General features: G+C 45.3%; 1 long non-coding RNA gene across 2 annotated transcripts; it reads left to right on the plus strand.

The window, feature by feature from the left end:
- The first annotated feature begins 5720 nt into the window (after window positions 1-5720).
- Gm33041 lies at window positions 5721-10830 on the plus strand. 2 transcript variants are annotated; one of them, XR_382371.3, is made up of 4 exons: window positions 5721-5813; window positions 5974-6064; window positions 7125-7346; window positions 10593-10830. It is a non-coding gene; the product is annotated as a predicted gene, 33041 (long non-coding RNA). The 2 variants fall into 2 exon arrangements; XR_382370.3 differs by having other exon boundaries at window positions 5768-5870.
- Window positions 10831-14900: the final 4070 nt, after the last annotated feature.

Here is a 14900-nt window from a genome sequence, read left to right on the forward strand (position 1 = left end):
CTCAGTCTCTTCCTGCTTGCTCTCTCCTGCTCTCCTCTCCCCAGCCTCTGGTGATCATCGTCCCAGTCTCTCCTATGACATCAACTTTCAGATTCCACATGCACTGAGATCATGCCCCATTTGTCTTTCGGTGCCTGGTTTGCCTCACTTAGCCCAAGGTCCTCCTGTGCAGTCGGATTTGTCGCCAGTGACAGGTTATCAGCCTTTGTGGCTGAACCATGGCCCATTGTGAGCACAGGCCACATTTTTCTTCATCCGTTCATCAAGTGTGTCCCAGATTTTAATGAGATTTTAGACCATTCTGGAATTTGTGACATTAAAGGTTGTGTGTATGTGTATACTCACATGATATAATCCAACCTTTTAAGGTAGTGTATAGTCAAGTCCATATTCTGAATAATTTTGGGCTTTATGTATGTCAGAGACGTCACCTGGTTTTCTTACATTTAAATTTTAATTAGGTAAGAAATACACTTATATAACTAAGTGATTACACATATTAAAACTTGCACAGCTAAAATTCTCTCTTCTACCACAGCCTGGCCAGATCAGATTCTCAAAACAAACGTAAAAACAACATTAGTACTGTCAACTTTCTGTGTCGTTTATCAGATATTTTGATATGGATCAGAAGGTTGGCATCTATCTGAGCTTTCTTTTTCTCAACTCTGGGCATAATGTGTTTCTCCATCTTTCTCTTTTTCATTTAGCCTGGTGTCTTGAAGTCTTACACCTTTTAGCACATGAGGGGTTAAACACGTATCTTTATAAAGACTGGCATCTGTCACCCCATATCGTGTGCCAAATCTGTTTAACCAGTCCCCTGTGGAGGGAGGCGCTGAGTCTTTGTGATTTCCGATACTGTAAAAAGATCCCAGAAAAAAAGCCAACAAGTGTTCAGTCCACTGGGTGAAGGGATGCGGCCACTTTAGTTTTTCCACCACCGTGACATGGTTATAAAAACAGAAAGAAGGAAAAAGAGGGGGAAAAAACAGATGATAACAATCCTCCATGAAAATTGTGTAGAACAGAAATGTGTTATGTATAAATACATTTTTATTGGCATACAGTCATGTCATTTCTAGGCATCCTGTCTACTGCTTTCCATGAACAGACAGAAGCAGCATCCTCTTCCTGCCAAGCAGGGATACATGAAAACCCCAGGGATGTTTTACATTAGAGCAGCTTTCCAAGGCCAGAGGTGATGCTGTGTGTTGTCAGTGTCAGGATGTCTTCACCATGTGACTCATGAGAGGAACATGGCCTCTGGAAGTCAAGTTCCAGGCAGAGTAGGACACAGACCATGTCATCTGGTAAGATAATGAAAGCTATCCTTGTCACCTAGGGACTTGGTGACCACGCCACAAAATAGAAGACACATTAGTGTGACCAGGCTGAGCACTTTCCACCAAATTTCACACATGTTCTCAGCAGAGTCACTCATAAAGCATGTGTGTGCATACACATACATACACACATATGGATACTTATGTGCAAGCACATACACACACAAATGAATACTTATGTGCACGCACATACGCATGTGAGTACATATGTACACACACATACACACATATAGATACTTATGTGCACATACATACACATAGATGCACACACATACACATGTGAGTATTCACATGCACACATGTACATCATTTCAGTGGGGAGGACTCACACAGTTACCAAGCAAAGCCCTTTAGTGGTGCTTAATTACTGTTCTGAGCTTGATGGTGGTGGTTGGAAAGAATATCCAAAGAAAATAGGATGATCATCAGTTTTTCCAGAAAGAACACTTGCTCTTAGGCTGAAGAATACTGGCAAGAGCCTCACTAGTAGTTAGGAAGCCAAGCAATCACGAAAGGAAAAGCCACTCACTCTTAGAATAGCTAGATGATGGTTTTAGTTATCTTTATTTACTGGGTGTGGTGGCTCATACATGTGATCCTGGCACTTGGGAGGCTGAAGCAGGAGGATCTCTCTGAGTTTGAGACCAGTCTAGACTTCATATCGAGATTCTAGCTCATGAAAAAAAAAAAGAAGAAGAGAAAGAAGAGGAGGATGGAGAGGAAAAAGGGGAGGAGGGACAGGAGAAAGAAGAGGGAGAGGAGAAGTTATCTTTTTACTTTGGGGCTAAGAAGGCTTTTAAATAAGACTCAGTATAAAAAAATCAAAAATATAAACTGTAATATAATAAAAATGAGATATCATACAACTTTCATTAATCCAAAATTGTTAAAGATCTTGCCTAGAACTATCCTATTTCTTTTTTCAAGACAGGATTTCTCTGTGTAGCCTTGGCTGTCCTGGAACTCACTTTGTAGACTAGGCTGGCCTCGAACTCAGAAATCCGCCTGCCTCTGCCTCCCAAGTGCTGGGATTAAAGGTGTGCACCACCACCACCCGGCTAGAACTAGCCTATTTTAATATGTGTTTGGCTCAACTTAATAGATGTGTCTAGTCTGAGCTCACTCTTCTGCATTCAGGGAATATCTGTACACAGTATTAGGCCTGTCAGAACCCATCCAGAATGAAGGGGCCATGATGGAACCTTGATTTAGCTGAAACATCTCCTGAGGGATCCTGGCCTGTGTCCACTGGAAGATAGCTTTAATAAAGCATGTGACCCCTCAGAAAGTGAGGCTCACAAGTGAGCTTAGAATGTTAGGGGCATGGGACATGGCTGGGGAGGTCACTGACAAAGCAACAGAGCTGTGTGAGAGGTGACCATCCATCCAGGGATTCTGCCCTGCCCCGCTCCACCCCACCCCCAACTCCTTCTTCAGGGAGAAACTTCTTAGAGATTCTTTCCTCGTTGGCTCTCTGCTGCATGCTGATAAAACACCATGACCAAAAGCAGCGTGGATAGGAAAGGGTATTTTTGACTTACACGGTCCCATCATAGTCTATCACTGAAGAGAGCTAAGGCAGAAACTCAAGGAGAAGCAGATGCAGGAACAGTGGAGGAATGATGCTTACTGGGTTGCTCCTCAGGCTCACAATCAGCTATCCTTCTCATAGCTTGGAGGATGGGGAGAGGTAAGCATGGGAGGGTGGGGAGGCAGGAATAGAGGGAGCAAACCTCAGGAAAAGAAGAGATGCTGGGTATCTGGGGAGATGCCTCGTGCTAAGGTGCAAACACTGGGGCCTTCATTTGATCCCCAGAACACATTTAAAGCCAGGCATAGAGCACACTTGTAATCCCAGCCCTGGGGAGGTGGAGACAAGAGAATCTCTGCAGCTCCCTGGGCTAGCCAGACTAGTCTACTTGGCAAAGTCCTAGGATCCTGTCTAGTACAACTAGGAACAGAAGGAAGAAACTAAGCAAAAACTTAAGGATAGCAACATTTGAGGAGTGGCATGAGGTAGACCTCTGGCATGTATGCACACACTCACACGCATGCACATACACATGCACACATGCATAAGAAAGGGAAGGAAAGAGGCACTGGGTGGCAGAAGAAAGTATGTCTGAGCAGTGACCTTCATCCTGGTGGGCCTATTATCTCCCAGGAGCCCATAAAGCTTCTTACTCCTTCTGAGCGAGAGCTTAGGTGGGCCCATGATGACTGCTGCTGTGAACGGTTCAGAGGGTTCCCAGACTCGTGAGAAAGACGGCTGTGTTACAGGTTTGGCTGCCATCCATCAGAGAAGGCTATGAGGTGAACATGCCTCCTATCACCTGTCTTACAGTGTGATGTGTAAATCACCACAGAGAAGCATCTGAAGCAACAGGGCGAAGGGAGAATGGAGCAAGACCTCCAAAGCCATGAGCTTCCATCAACCTTTCTTCTTATAAGGCAGCCTCAGGCGCTTTGTCACAGTGACTGAAAGCTGACTCATCCGTTGGAGCAGCAGTTTGTCCTTACCTCTTTCTGCACTTCTTTCTGAGGCCAGCACATAACTGAATGCAAAATATGTTCAAATGTATATGTTTCTAACCCCCATTAGGGGTTCCCATGGATGGAAAGGACCCTCCCTCCCATTCAGCAAGGACTCAGACTCCCCTGAGAAGGTGTGTGAAATCTCAGCGAGAACCACCCTGTCCTGGTTTACCTCCCACAGTCCTCAGAGGCAAGATGGGACCCACAGAGATAAACCTACTCCACCAGCACCCCTGAAGAACCACTGCTAGAGAAATGGATGCACCTTTTCACTGAGGAAGGCTCTCTCACTGGTCTGATGCCCATCAAGTTGGTTGGGATGAACGGCCATTAAATCCCAGAGGTTTACTGTCTCTGTCTCCCTAGTACTGGGGTTATACACCCTACATCTGGCTCTACATCTGGCTTTTTAAATGTGAATTTAGAGGATCTAACTCAGATCTTCATGCTTGTGTAACAGACTCCTTCCTCAGCCCAACACATAGTTCTTTGGGATGGACCCAACATGGTTAAGTAAATAAAGGCAGAATAGGAGGAAGGAAAGAATCGTGTGTGTGTGTGTGTGTGTGTGTGTGTGTGTGTGTGCGTGCGCGTGCGCTCGCACATGTGTGCGTTCAGCATTTATGTTGATATGATAATATGATTTGTCTGAAGATGTGGAGACCTGCATGCATCTCAGCTGTGCAGCCACCTACTCCCCCTCCTCCATCACAGGACAGCTCGCCTGTTGTCTTCCTTATAGCTGGCATGGTTGGGAAGTCTGGCCGGTCCAGAGACTCTTGAACCATGTGGGCTGAGCAGTGAGGACTCTATGTCTTGCTTAAACTGGCTCATCCTTGGAAATAGCACTTTGGGGAAGATAACACACTCTCCATTGCACAATGGAATATTCCAGATCAGGTTTGGATGCTCCTTGAAAACAGTCTCTGCGAACAGCTGCCTCTCTTAAGAAATCTTCCTGGCTACCTTGGATAAGTCTTGGGTACTTTGGCCGCCTTTGGGGAGATGATAGGAGAAGTGGAGCTGCTTTTGCTGGCTTGGGAAAATCTTTTTCACTTAAAATAGAACTGTGGAGCTTAGTAGGAATTGTTCCGTGCGTTTAAACAAACAGGAAGCTCTCACTGGAGGCCGAGCCTGGGTGAGAAGAAACTGGATATGTGTGGTCATGACGCAAATAATTAAGGACAGAGGTCAAGTTCACCAGGAGCATCCAAGCACCAAGAGGCCTTGCACAGTCAAGGTGATCCCCCCACCCCCATTTTTTTCCAGCCTGCAAAGGGATACTCCCATGTCTCAGGGCTGAGCTACAGAGACTCTGGCAGCAGCAGGTTGTTCCAAGGTCAAAGGCCACTGTGGGAACAGTGCGCCCCAGCTCACGCTGTCTCCCTGGTTCCAAATAAATAAACGAGTAGGAATAGGACTCAGGGGCCACCCCAGGGCAAGTTTCTCTGTGTTCCTATCCCTTACTGCAAGTGTTGACGCCCAGCTGTCAGGGCTGGGGTTGATCGCCTTGTCTCACCTTCAGAAAGGCCCTAGGACCCAGCTAGCAGCCTGAGGCTGCCAATGAACTCCTGTGAACAAGAGAGGCCACTGGGTGAGACTGGGTGGGACCAGAGCTCCAGGGCTAAGCTCTCCTAAGTTTCCTGCAGTCCTTTATCTGAGGACTGGCCAAGTTGTCCAGAGCCTGGGTGTAGTCTGAGCTCCCCAGGACCATTAAAGGGAGTGAACAGAAGCTTGAGCTGGTCTCTCAGTGAAGGAGGCCAAAGCAGGAAGCCTTGTCAGGCATTGCCAATATCAGCAGTAGAAACACACCCACACTTTAGAGTACAAAGCCTTCCCAGACACCCTGAGTGTCTCGTTTAATTCTCCTCCGGCTCTCCAAGTCGGCAGTGCAGTCTGGCCTTGCAGAGGAATGAAGGAGGGGCTCCACAGGTCCGCACAGAAGTCAGCACCTGGGGCTGCCTGGACTCTCTCTCTCTTCTGTTCATTGTAATCTGCAAACTTCTTTATCAGCCCCTTTCCTGGACCTTCTTATCAGATGGTCCAGACGAAAGGATTAAAGCCCGATTTCTTTTCCCCATTGTCTTCTCAGAAGAAGCTCAACAAAGCAATCAACATCCACAGTCTCCAAGAGAGAGGCCGCTTGGGGGCGGCTCTGCTGCTGTTGCATTGTTCTGCCCAGGGTAGGTGGCCCTCACAAGATCTCAGCCTAAGGTCAGTTATCTCTCCCCTGCAAACAGCTGGAGGATCTGTGGTCTCAGAGATAGAAGACACAGTTCTCCTTGGCGGGCCAATAGAAGGGGGTAAGGAAAAACTCCCAGCCCACCACCTCTCCCCTGCTCCCCAAGAAAGTGTCCCTGGATGAAAAGCGCATTCCAGTGAGCTCCAGAGAGCACTTTCCTGGGTTCTGCTGTTTAGACTGCCTTGCTGCAAGGCATCTGGCTCTGGCCAACATGGCACTGGCTAGAAGCCATGATCTTTCTGGCTCTCCTGAGCTCTGTCAGCTCAGCTCACAGGCTGCTTGCAGCTCTGAGGCCATCCACCACCTGACCCACCTTTGCTCCACACACAAGCACACATGAGGACATCTGTAATGCATCATACTTACATACTGCTAGGTATATCACCCTGTGAACACACCACAGACACACTTGTGTGCATGCACACATATATAAATACACATGTGCACACATGTTCGGGTGCACACACATAGACACCGCAGACATGTGGACACACACACACACCTTAATGAACACACACAAGCACACACACACACACACACACACACACACACACACACACAGAGTATCATTTCAACTGTGAACCTCTACTGCCCCCCAGAGGTTTAAATGTGGATGAGCAGGTTCAAAATTGTCAAAATCTTGGACAAAGGGCAACTGCTTATCTTTTAAAGCCCAAAGAACCAGAAGGTTCCATTTAGGGAAAAGATTGTGTTGTATTTTGACATACCTCACACAACCTTTATTTAATAGGATGTTTCTTCCAGTTTCTTAAACTCTATAAATCACAGGTTATAAGTGTGTACAGGTAGGTGTGTGTGTGTGTGTGTGCGCGCACGCGCGCGCCTTGCTCTCACCCCATGACCGCATGCTGAACTTGCAGCCTCGGCCATCCAGACGGCCCTCTCCTTTAATTGAAGGCTCAGAGAAGGGATTTAGAGAGACACTTTGGGAATGTTACTTGTGATCTTTGTTACTTTTTTTTTTTTTTTTTTTGTGGTAGGACACTGTTGCTTTGAAGACTTCTAAATCAAGAGGACTGCGTGTGTCACAAATGACAGAGTGACAGGCAGAGCCTTGTTTACTCACGGGTGGCATGTAAGACTGTACAGGAGGACCAGGAGAATTACTGTCTGTTTGATGTCTAAGATCTGTGCTTTCTTAGGTTTCTTTTGCCTCGGCTCCTGTTGAGTGTTTCCATGTTGAGATTCTCCCATGATGACAGGTAATTGCACATTTCAAATGAACAACTCAAAAACACAGGGGCAAGCAGATTAGCTTTAAAACAGCCTTCAAACAGCCTTCGCCATTTGTCTCTGGCAGGCTCCACGCTTTGGGAATTAGAGGCAAGTTCCTGTGTCCTTTTCTGTGCTACTTTGTATGGTTAATATGCACGGTCCCTGGCTGTGGGGCGGGCGTGGGGGGTGGGCAATGCTTAGTTAAAAAGCCAGGCAGGTTGGTGAACCCTTAAAGTCCTAGTGCTGGGAGACAGACCTGTGTCTCTCGGTTCAGAAAGCCAACCTAGCTGAATCAGAGAGTTTAGGCCAGTGGGAAAGCCTGTCTTTGTACCCCTCAAGAGGGTGAGCAGTGTTCAGAGGAATCACATCTGATGTTGACCTCTCTCTCTCTCTCTCTTTCTCTCTCTCTCTCTCTCTCTCTCTCTCTCTCTCTCTCTCACACACACACACACACACACACACACACACACACACACGTTCACAACACTTCAATATGAATGTATAAGACCAGTATCATGTCTGAATTTCTGAGGGAACAAGAGAACATGGAGGCACAGCTGGGGGTCCTTTGGGGTTGGCCCTCTGCTTTATTGGATAATCTCAGAGTTCCCTTGGTGTCTTAGTCAGGGTTTCTATTCCTGCACAAACATCATGACCAAGAAGCAAGTTGGGGAGGAAAGGGTTTATTCGGCTTACACTTCCATACTGCTGTTCATCACCAAGGAAGTCAGGACTGGAACTCAAGCAGGTCAGGAAGCAGGAGCTGATGCAGAGGCCATGGAGGGATGTTACTTACTGGCTTGCCTCACCTGGCTTGCTCAGCCTGCTTTCTTATGGAACCAAGACTACCAGCCCTGAGATGGTCCCACCCACAAGGGGCCTTTCCCCCTTGATCACTAATTGAGAAAATGCTTTACAGTTGGATCTCATGGAGGCATTTCCTCAACTGAAGCTCCTTTCTCTCACAGCTCCAGCTGTGTCAAGTTGACACAAAACTAGCCAGTACACTTGGTATGATTTTTTTAAAGGATCTTGCATGTTTGCAGACAGATGATTCTAAATTCTTAGCATCATAAACTCGTGCCATGCTCTTGATGGGCGAGTACCCCCTTGTGTATCTTTTTCCTTAGTAGCAGTTCTAGCTGATGTCATTTTGAACCAGAAGGGAGAGGGCCACACGGACTTTCCTAGCATTATGCCCTGCAGACATGAATCCGAATCTGTTTTCCCTCAAGGCCCAAGCATATGGTCCCGAGGGGCTGTGGAGATGGCTCAGTGCTTGCCATACGAGTTTGAGGACTAGAGTTTGAATTCCCAGAACTCCCCCAAATGCTAGGTGAACACGGCCCATCTGCAATTCTAGCTCTTGGAAGGGCAGAGACAAGGGATTCCCGAGAGCAAGCTAGCTAGTGGTACTAGCTAAAATGGCAAACTCTGGGATCAACTGAGAAATCCTGCCTCACTAAATAATATGGAGAGCCGGCAAGAACGACTCCCCATGTCAGCCTTGTACTCCTGCATGTGTTTGCGCACATGTGCACATATACTCACATACAGTGGTACACCCTCATGCATGTAAACATGCACATACAACATATACAGATACATGAACATGTGCATGCATGTACACACACACATATGTTCATCACGCATGCAGACACATGACAAAAAGGAAAAAGAAGTGTGTGGCATGTGTGATGTGTGGTGTGCATGGCATGTGTGTGTGTGTACATGCATACACATGTTCATGTGTGTGTGCACTCACTGCTCACTGTTCGGTGTCTCAGTCAGGGCTCTGAAAAGATGCCTTAGCTTTCAGAACCCCATCCCAAGCAAATTCTTTGCCTAGGCATTCTATCTCCTTGGTAACACAGCCCCTCTCTGGGTACGGATGGACTTTACACTAGGAGGCTGCATGCAGACCAGTGTCTCCCTTCAGGATGCACTTCTGTGTACACCACTATCATCTTGAGAAATTTTGTCAAAAATAGAGGTCCACGAAGAAGTAGGAATATATTTGGCCAAGTCCCTGCCTCCTGCAGGCTCCCAAGTATCAAAGGAATTGTAGACGTTTTTCATGACTCTGTGAACTGTGAATATTGCCAATGGGCCCCCAAGGGGTGAGGGCTTTCAACATTATGAGCAATAAGAATATATATACATATATACATATATATGTATATTCAGGTGTCATGGCAAAGGTTCTGACTCTGGATGCCTGGTCTGGATGCAATCAGAATGCTCATGATTCTGTAAAGTCCCAGAAATCAGAAGGCTTGGTAAGTGTGGATACTCCAACATCCTGTCTGGATAGTCCTTAACCTTTCACTCTCAGACAGGGAGACCTGGCCAACCCAGTAATGATCCCTATTGTGTGGCAATTGTCTCAGAATTGTAAGGGAGAGAGAGAGGGGCTCATGAGATGCAGGAGGTCAATAAGATTTAAAAAGCTTGGGATGTATACAACTTATAAGTCTCATGAATTCCCCAAAACTTACAGGACCTCCCTAAGACAATAGTCAGAACTGCTATAGAGAGAAGACTAACCTGTGGAGCTGCCTGCAAATTCTGCAGAAGCTTTCGGGGTGTAGCTTTTCAGAGTGGTCGCTCAGGTTGGAATGGGCTTCTCAGCAAGGTAGCTGCCTCTGAGTTTTCTGTGTTCCTGAAAGTAGCTACTCATCCATACTCCTGTAAGAACCGCAGGAAACCCACTGGTGTGCAAAGCTGGACATGAATGGAACTTTTGTCTGTTATCAGTGCCCTGTATGGAGTGAGTGGACATTTCTTTACAGCCTCTCAGAAAAAGTTTTACAACCGTCTCAAGGTATGGAACCAATGGTTTTATTGTTTTGGTCTGAGTGTCTTTGTCTCCTCAGAATGTATCACTGAAAACCACCAACGTGATGATGTTAGGAGTTGGGGCCTTTGGAAGGTGACTTAGGACCATTGCCATCAAAGAATGGCTCTCAGAAAGCCATCTTGCTCCCTCACCATAAGCTAAAGGAAGGCTCACCAGTCACCAGAGAACTATAGGAACATTCATCTTGGATTTCTCAACCTGTGGAACTATGAGAAATAGACCTCTGCTGCTCACAAAGTTGTCCACTTTACAGTTAGTTATAGCAGCCTAAATAGACAAAGGCATTTCCCTTTAGAGTGAAAAGCACTCTGCAGACATGTCTAAGTTAAGGATCAAAATGGAGAGATGACCCTGGCTTATCTCTTTACTCCAGGTTCAACATCTCAAGGGTTCCAGAAGGAAGCTGAAGGGTCGGAGCCAGAGAAGATGTGAGGACGCACTCATGAGTTTTGAGTTTCTGCTTTGACTCAGGCCTGAGGTCATAAGCCAAGAATGTAGATGGCCTTTAGGGACTAGAGAAGAAGGGAAGTAGCTTTTCCCCCAGGTATTCCAAAGGAAGTGGAGCCTGGGAAAAGTCAGATGTCCACACCCTGAGTCTCATTTCCATCTATGACCTTGTAAGTCAATAGATAGATATATGCTGTTTTATGTCACTAAGTGCATGGTAATCTGCTATCATAGCAAATGAATATAAATGCAATTGAGATATCACCACAGACCATATAGACCAGACATATGATGTTCTTAGTCTCAACTTTCTTTTATGTGGAACATTTAAAAATATTATATATATGTGTGTGTGTATGTGTGTGTGTGTATCTACTTTATATTACTACCAATTTAACTTCAATACTGTCATGATTTGAATGTTAGCTCCTGTCCCAACTTCTGCTCATATAGAAATTTCATTGTTTATTGGCTATTTATTATTGAGAAGCTATGGCTTTAAGATGTGATTGACATGTGGGTACCACCATTTTAGAGTAAGACACTATTTATACAAGTGGGTTAGTTATGGACCCTTGATGGAGGAAAGAGTCTGATTTACCTTTCTCTCGGTCACTTCGGTGTCTTTCTCCTCTGTTTGGTGACCTCTGCCACACTAAGATGCAGGCACTGTTGGCAGTAGATGCTGTCATCATGGTCTGGGTCATGGTAGGCACAAAGACAGAAGAAATGAATCTTTGTTCTTCGTAAATTACCCAGCCTCAACAGCAACACTGAGACCAACAATGTGAACAAATCCATTACCCACAGCCCCCCACCCCGCATCCCACCGAGCCTTCATGCTGCTCTTTTTCCAGGTTATGACCGTATACATTTTATATCCATAAACGGGTGTCTGTAGTTGTTGCTTTATGGAGTAACATTTTAAACCAATTAGAAAAAGGGGGAGTTACAAACATCTGTAAACACTAGCCAATGCTTGTGTGTTTGTGTGTGTGTGTTTACATGTGTGTACGCAGATGCACATCTGTGTGTACACATCTGGAGGTCAGAAGACTACCTCAGGTGTCAGTTCCTCAGATTCCATCCTCCTTTTCATTGAGACAAGGTCTCTCACTGGCCCTGAACTCACCAAGTAAGCTAGGCTGGCTAGCCAGCAGAAAGACTCTTGCTTTCACCTCCTCAGCAATGGGATTACCAGAGCACAGGATTTGTTTAATTTTCATGTGTTCTGGGGTTGAACTCAAATCCTTACACCAGCTAGCTAAGTAGTTACTGGGCCTTCTCCTTGATCCTTCTGATACTTTTGATTTTGTGTGTGTGTGTGTGTGTGTGTGTGTGTGTGTGTGTGTGTGTTGGATTTAATTATTTTCCTTTTCCTTTTCTTTTAGCCTAGTCTACTCTTTTAGTATTTTTGTAAGTATGGTGGCCCAGTGACAGATGTGCCCATATTCCCATTTTGTTTATTTTATTTTAATATCAGTGTCTAACTTCCACTTCACTTTGAAAGGCAGACTGGCCAGATAAGGACTCTTTCCCTAGCAGTTTTATTCTTTTGTGGCAAGTTGCCCCCTCCATGTCTTTTGTCTACATTGGGTTTTGATGAGATTTTGATGAGATTAAAGGCATTAATCTTTCCAAGGCTCCTCTCTATGTGATGGGTCCCTTCTTGCTACTTCCAACACTCTGTCTCTCTGTTTCCTCCGAGTGTGATTGTGGAGTGTCTATTTGCGCATAACTGCGTCAATCCTATCCAGTGTTCACTGAGATGTTTGATGAGTAGATCTCAGATTTGGGGAGTTGCCCACCACTCTTGAGTTGTACCAGTTTCTTCTCCTTCGTGTCCCGCTCTTATGGAATGGTTAACTTCAATCAGGCGGTCTTCAAATGTGTTGTTGAATTTGCCTTCTGAGTTCCTCTCTTGTCTACTTCATTTGAGTCCTACACTTCTAGAGTTTTTAATCAGAGATGTTGAGTTCTTTTTCTTTGTTAATGCTCTCCATGTGGCAAGATCCTGTGTCTGTTTCTGCCCTTTTTTTTCCAGGCTCCCTTTGGCTCTTTCAGTGCATTTTAAATGGAGTTTTTATCTGACAGTCGCAGTGTCTGGGCTTCCTTGGGAACCATCTCTGTCCCTGTCTTCTAAACCTTTCTGGCTTCTTGTCTAGTGTCATGTTTGTCAGCGAAAGCCAACATTCATCACATCCTTCGCTCTCCATAAAGTTGGCTATTTCTATGTACTGGATCTGTTCTGTGAGTGACTCTTCTAAGCCAGCAATGTCATGTTTGGTCACTGACAGTCCAGCACTTCTAGTTCAGGGGCCAGCTAAAAAGATTCCCTTAAGTGGCTAGAACCCAAGTGCTTGCCCCTCACCCCCTTTCCCACGGGGGAATCTATACACATCTAAAGCATGTGTCCAGCTGCTCCAGGCAGGTAACAATTCTGCCTCTGGCCTGCTGCTCTTGACAGAGTCTGAGGTCATTGTGAAGTAAATGCGTGGGACTTGCCTAAGCATGCCTAAGAGCTGATGTGAATGTGTGGACTTTTAGATCCCTCAATTATCCCAAGGGGTTAAAAAACATCATATGAGCATCCCATTCTCTGGTTTTTGTCTTTACGCTTTCTGATTGGTCTACTGCTGCCTATTTTTGTTTTTGTTTGTTTTATTTATTATATATGAGCACACTGTAGCTGTCTTCAGACACACCAAAAGAGGGCGTCAGAGCACATTACAGATGGTTGTAAGCCACCACATGTTTGCTGGGATTTGAACTCAGGACCTCTGGAAGAACAGTCAGTGCTCTCAACCACTGAGCCATCTCTCCAGTCCTGCTGCCTGCTTTTGTTAAAGCAACCAGAGGGTTCTGCAGATATCTCTTAGAGAAGGAGCTGTTGGACTTGGGAAAGCATTTGACTAGCCCAAGAAAAAAGAACTATTATGCATGGAAATTTTCAGAGCCCCACCAAAAAAGGTTTCCTAGTGCCTCCTGTCCCCTGCTCTCTGCTCTGGCCTCCGGCCTCTGTTTCTGTTCCCTACTTTATCTAGTGACTTGCAGGTTGCAGGGGCTACTGTTGGGCTTTTTTGTTTGTTTATTCATTTGCACACATGCATGAAAGTGTGAATGTGTGTGTGCATGTGTTTGTGTCCTTACAAGTATGCTTATGTATGCATGGGAGTGTGTATGTATTTGTGTCCTTACAAGTGTGTGTGCTAACGTATGTATGTGAGTGTGCATGTGTATGTCATCAAAAGTGTGTGTGAGTGTGTCATCACAAGTATGTGTGTATGTGTGAATTTTAATGTAGTGACATTTCTGAAGTTCTAGTTTCTTTGAAAAACAAAGAAATATTATGGGTACCTGTTTCTGTTTCAATCACAGGTGTGGGATATGGGGCTGCTTCATTTTGTCCACAGCAGCTGACTATGATTTGCCTCGTGCTCTAGCAGGAGGGTGATTTTTGCCAACTGCAGATAATTTCTGTGACTGTGTGACATTTGGAATTCTGAGGACCTTTGAGACGGCCCCGAGAGGCAAGGTTGTTGGTTGGTTACCATTGATTGTTGTCAGTCGAGATTTGTTAGTTAGTCATGTGCAAAGAAGAAACAACAAGAAGATATTAGATGTCCTGATGGTGAAGATCAAACTTGCCCCCAAAGAACTTAACCCCCCTAATCAGCAGGAATTGTCTAACAGTAACATTGCCCCCTTTCCCCTGTATTCTTTTTCCTCCCCTATTTAGTGTTAGGATCAAAGATTGAAAGAGTGGGGAAAAGATGCAGGAAAGTGGAAGAAAAAAGAACCCACAAAGTAGCAAAAGATGGGTTATGACTTAGTGTCATGATTTATTTATTTTTTTTCTTTGCTAGTGCTGAGTCTCAGGGCCTTGTGGGTAATAGTGAGCTAGTGAGCTACATCTTCACCTTTTAATTTTAATATTACACTTCACTGAGCTGAATATGTAAAATATTTTCATTTCAAGATACAATCTGTCTTAGTTAAGGTTACTACTCCTATGATAAAACACCATTACCAAACGCAAGTCGGGGGGAAAGGGTTTACTTAGCTTATACTTTCACATCGTTCATTGTCCATCACTGAAGGAAGTCAGGACAGGAACTCAAACAGGGCGGGCAGTAACCTGGAGACAGCAAAAGATGCAGAAGCTATAGAGGAGTGCTGCTTACTGGCTTGCTCCTCATGGCTTCCTTGGTCTGCTTTCTTATAGAACCCAGGA

This window comes from Mus musculus, chromosome 13 (genome assembly GCF_000001635.26).
Source record: "Mus musculus strain C57BL/6J chromosome 13, GRCm38.p6 C57BL/6J".
NCBI classification, from domain to species: Eukaryota; Metazoa; Chordata; class Mammalia; order Rodentia; family Muridae; genus Mus; species Mus musculus.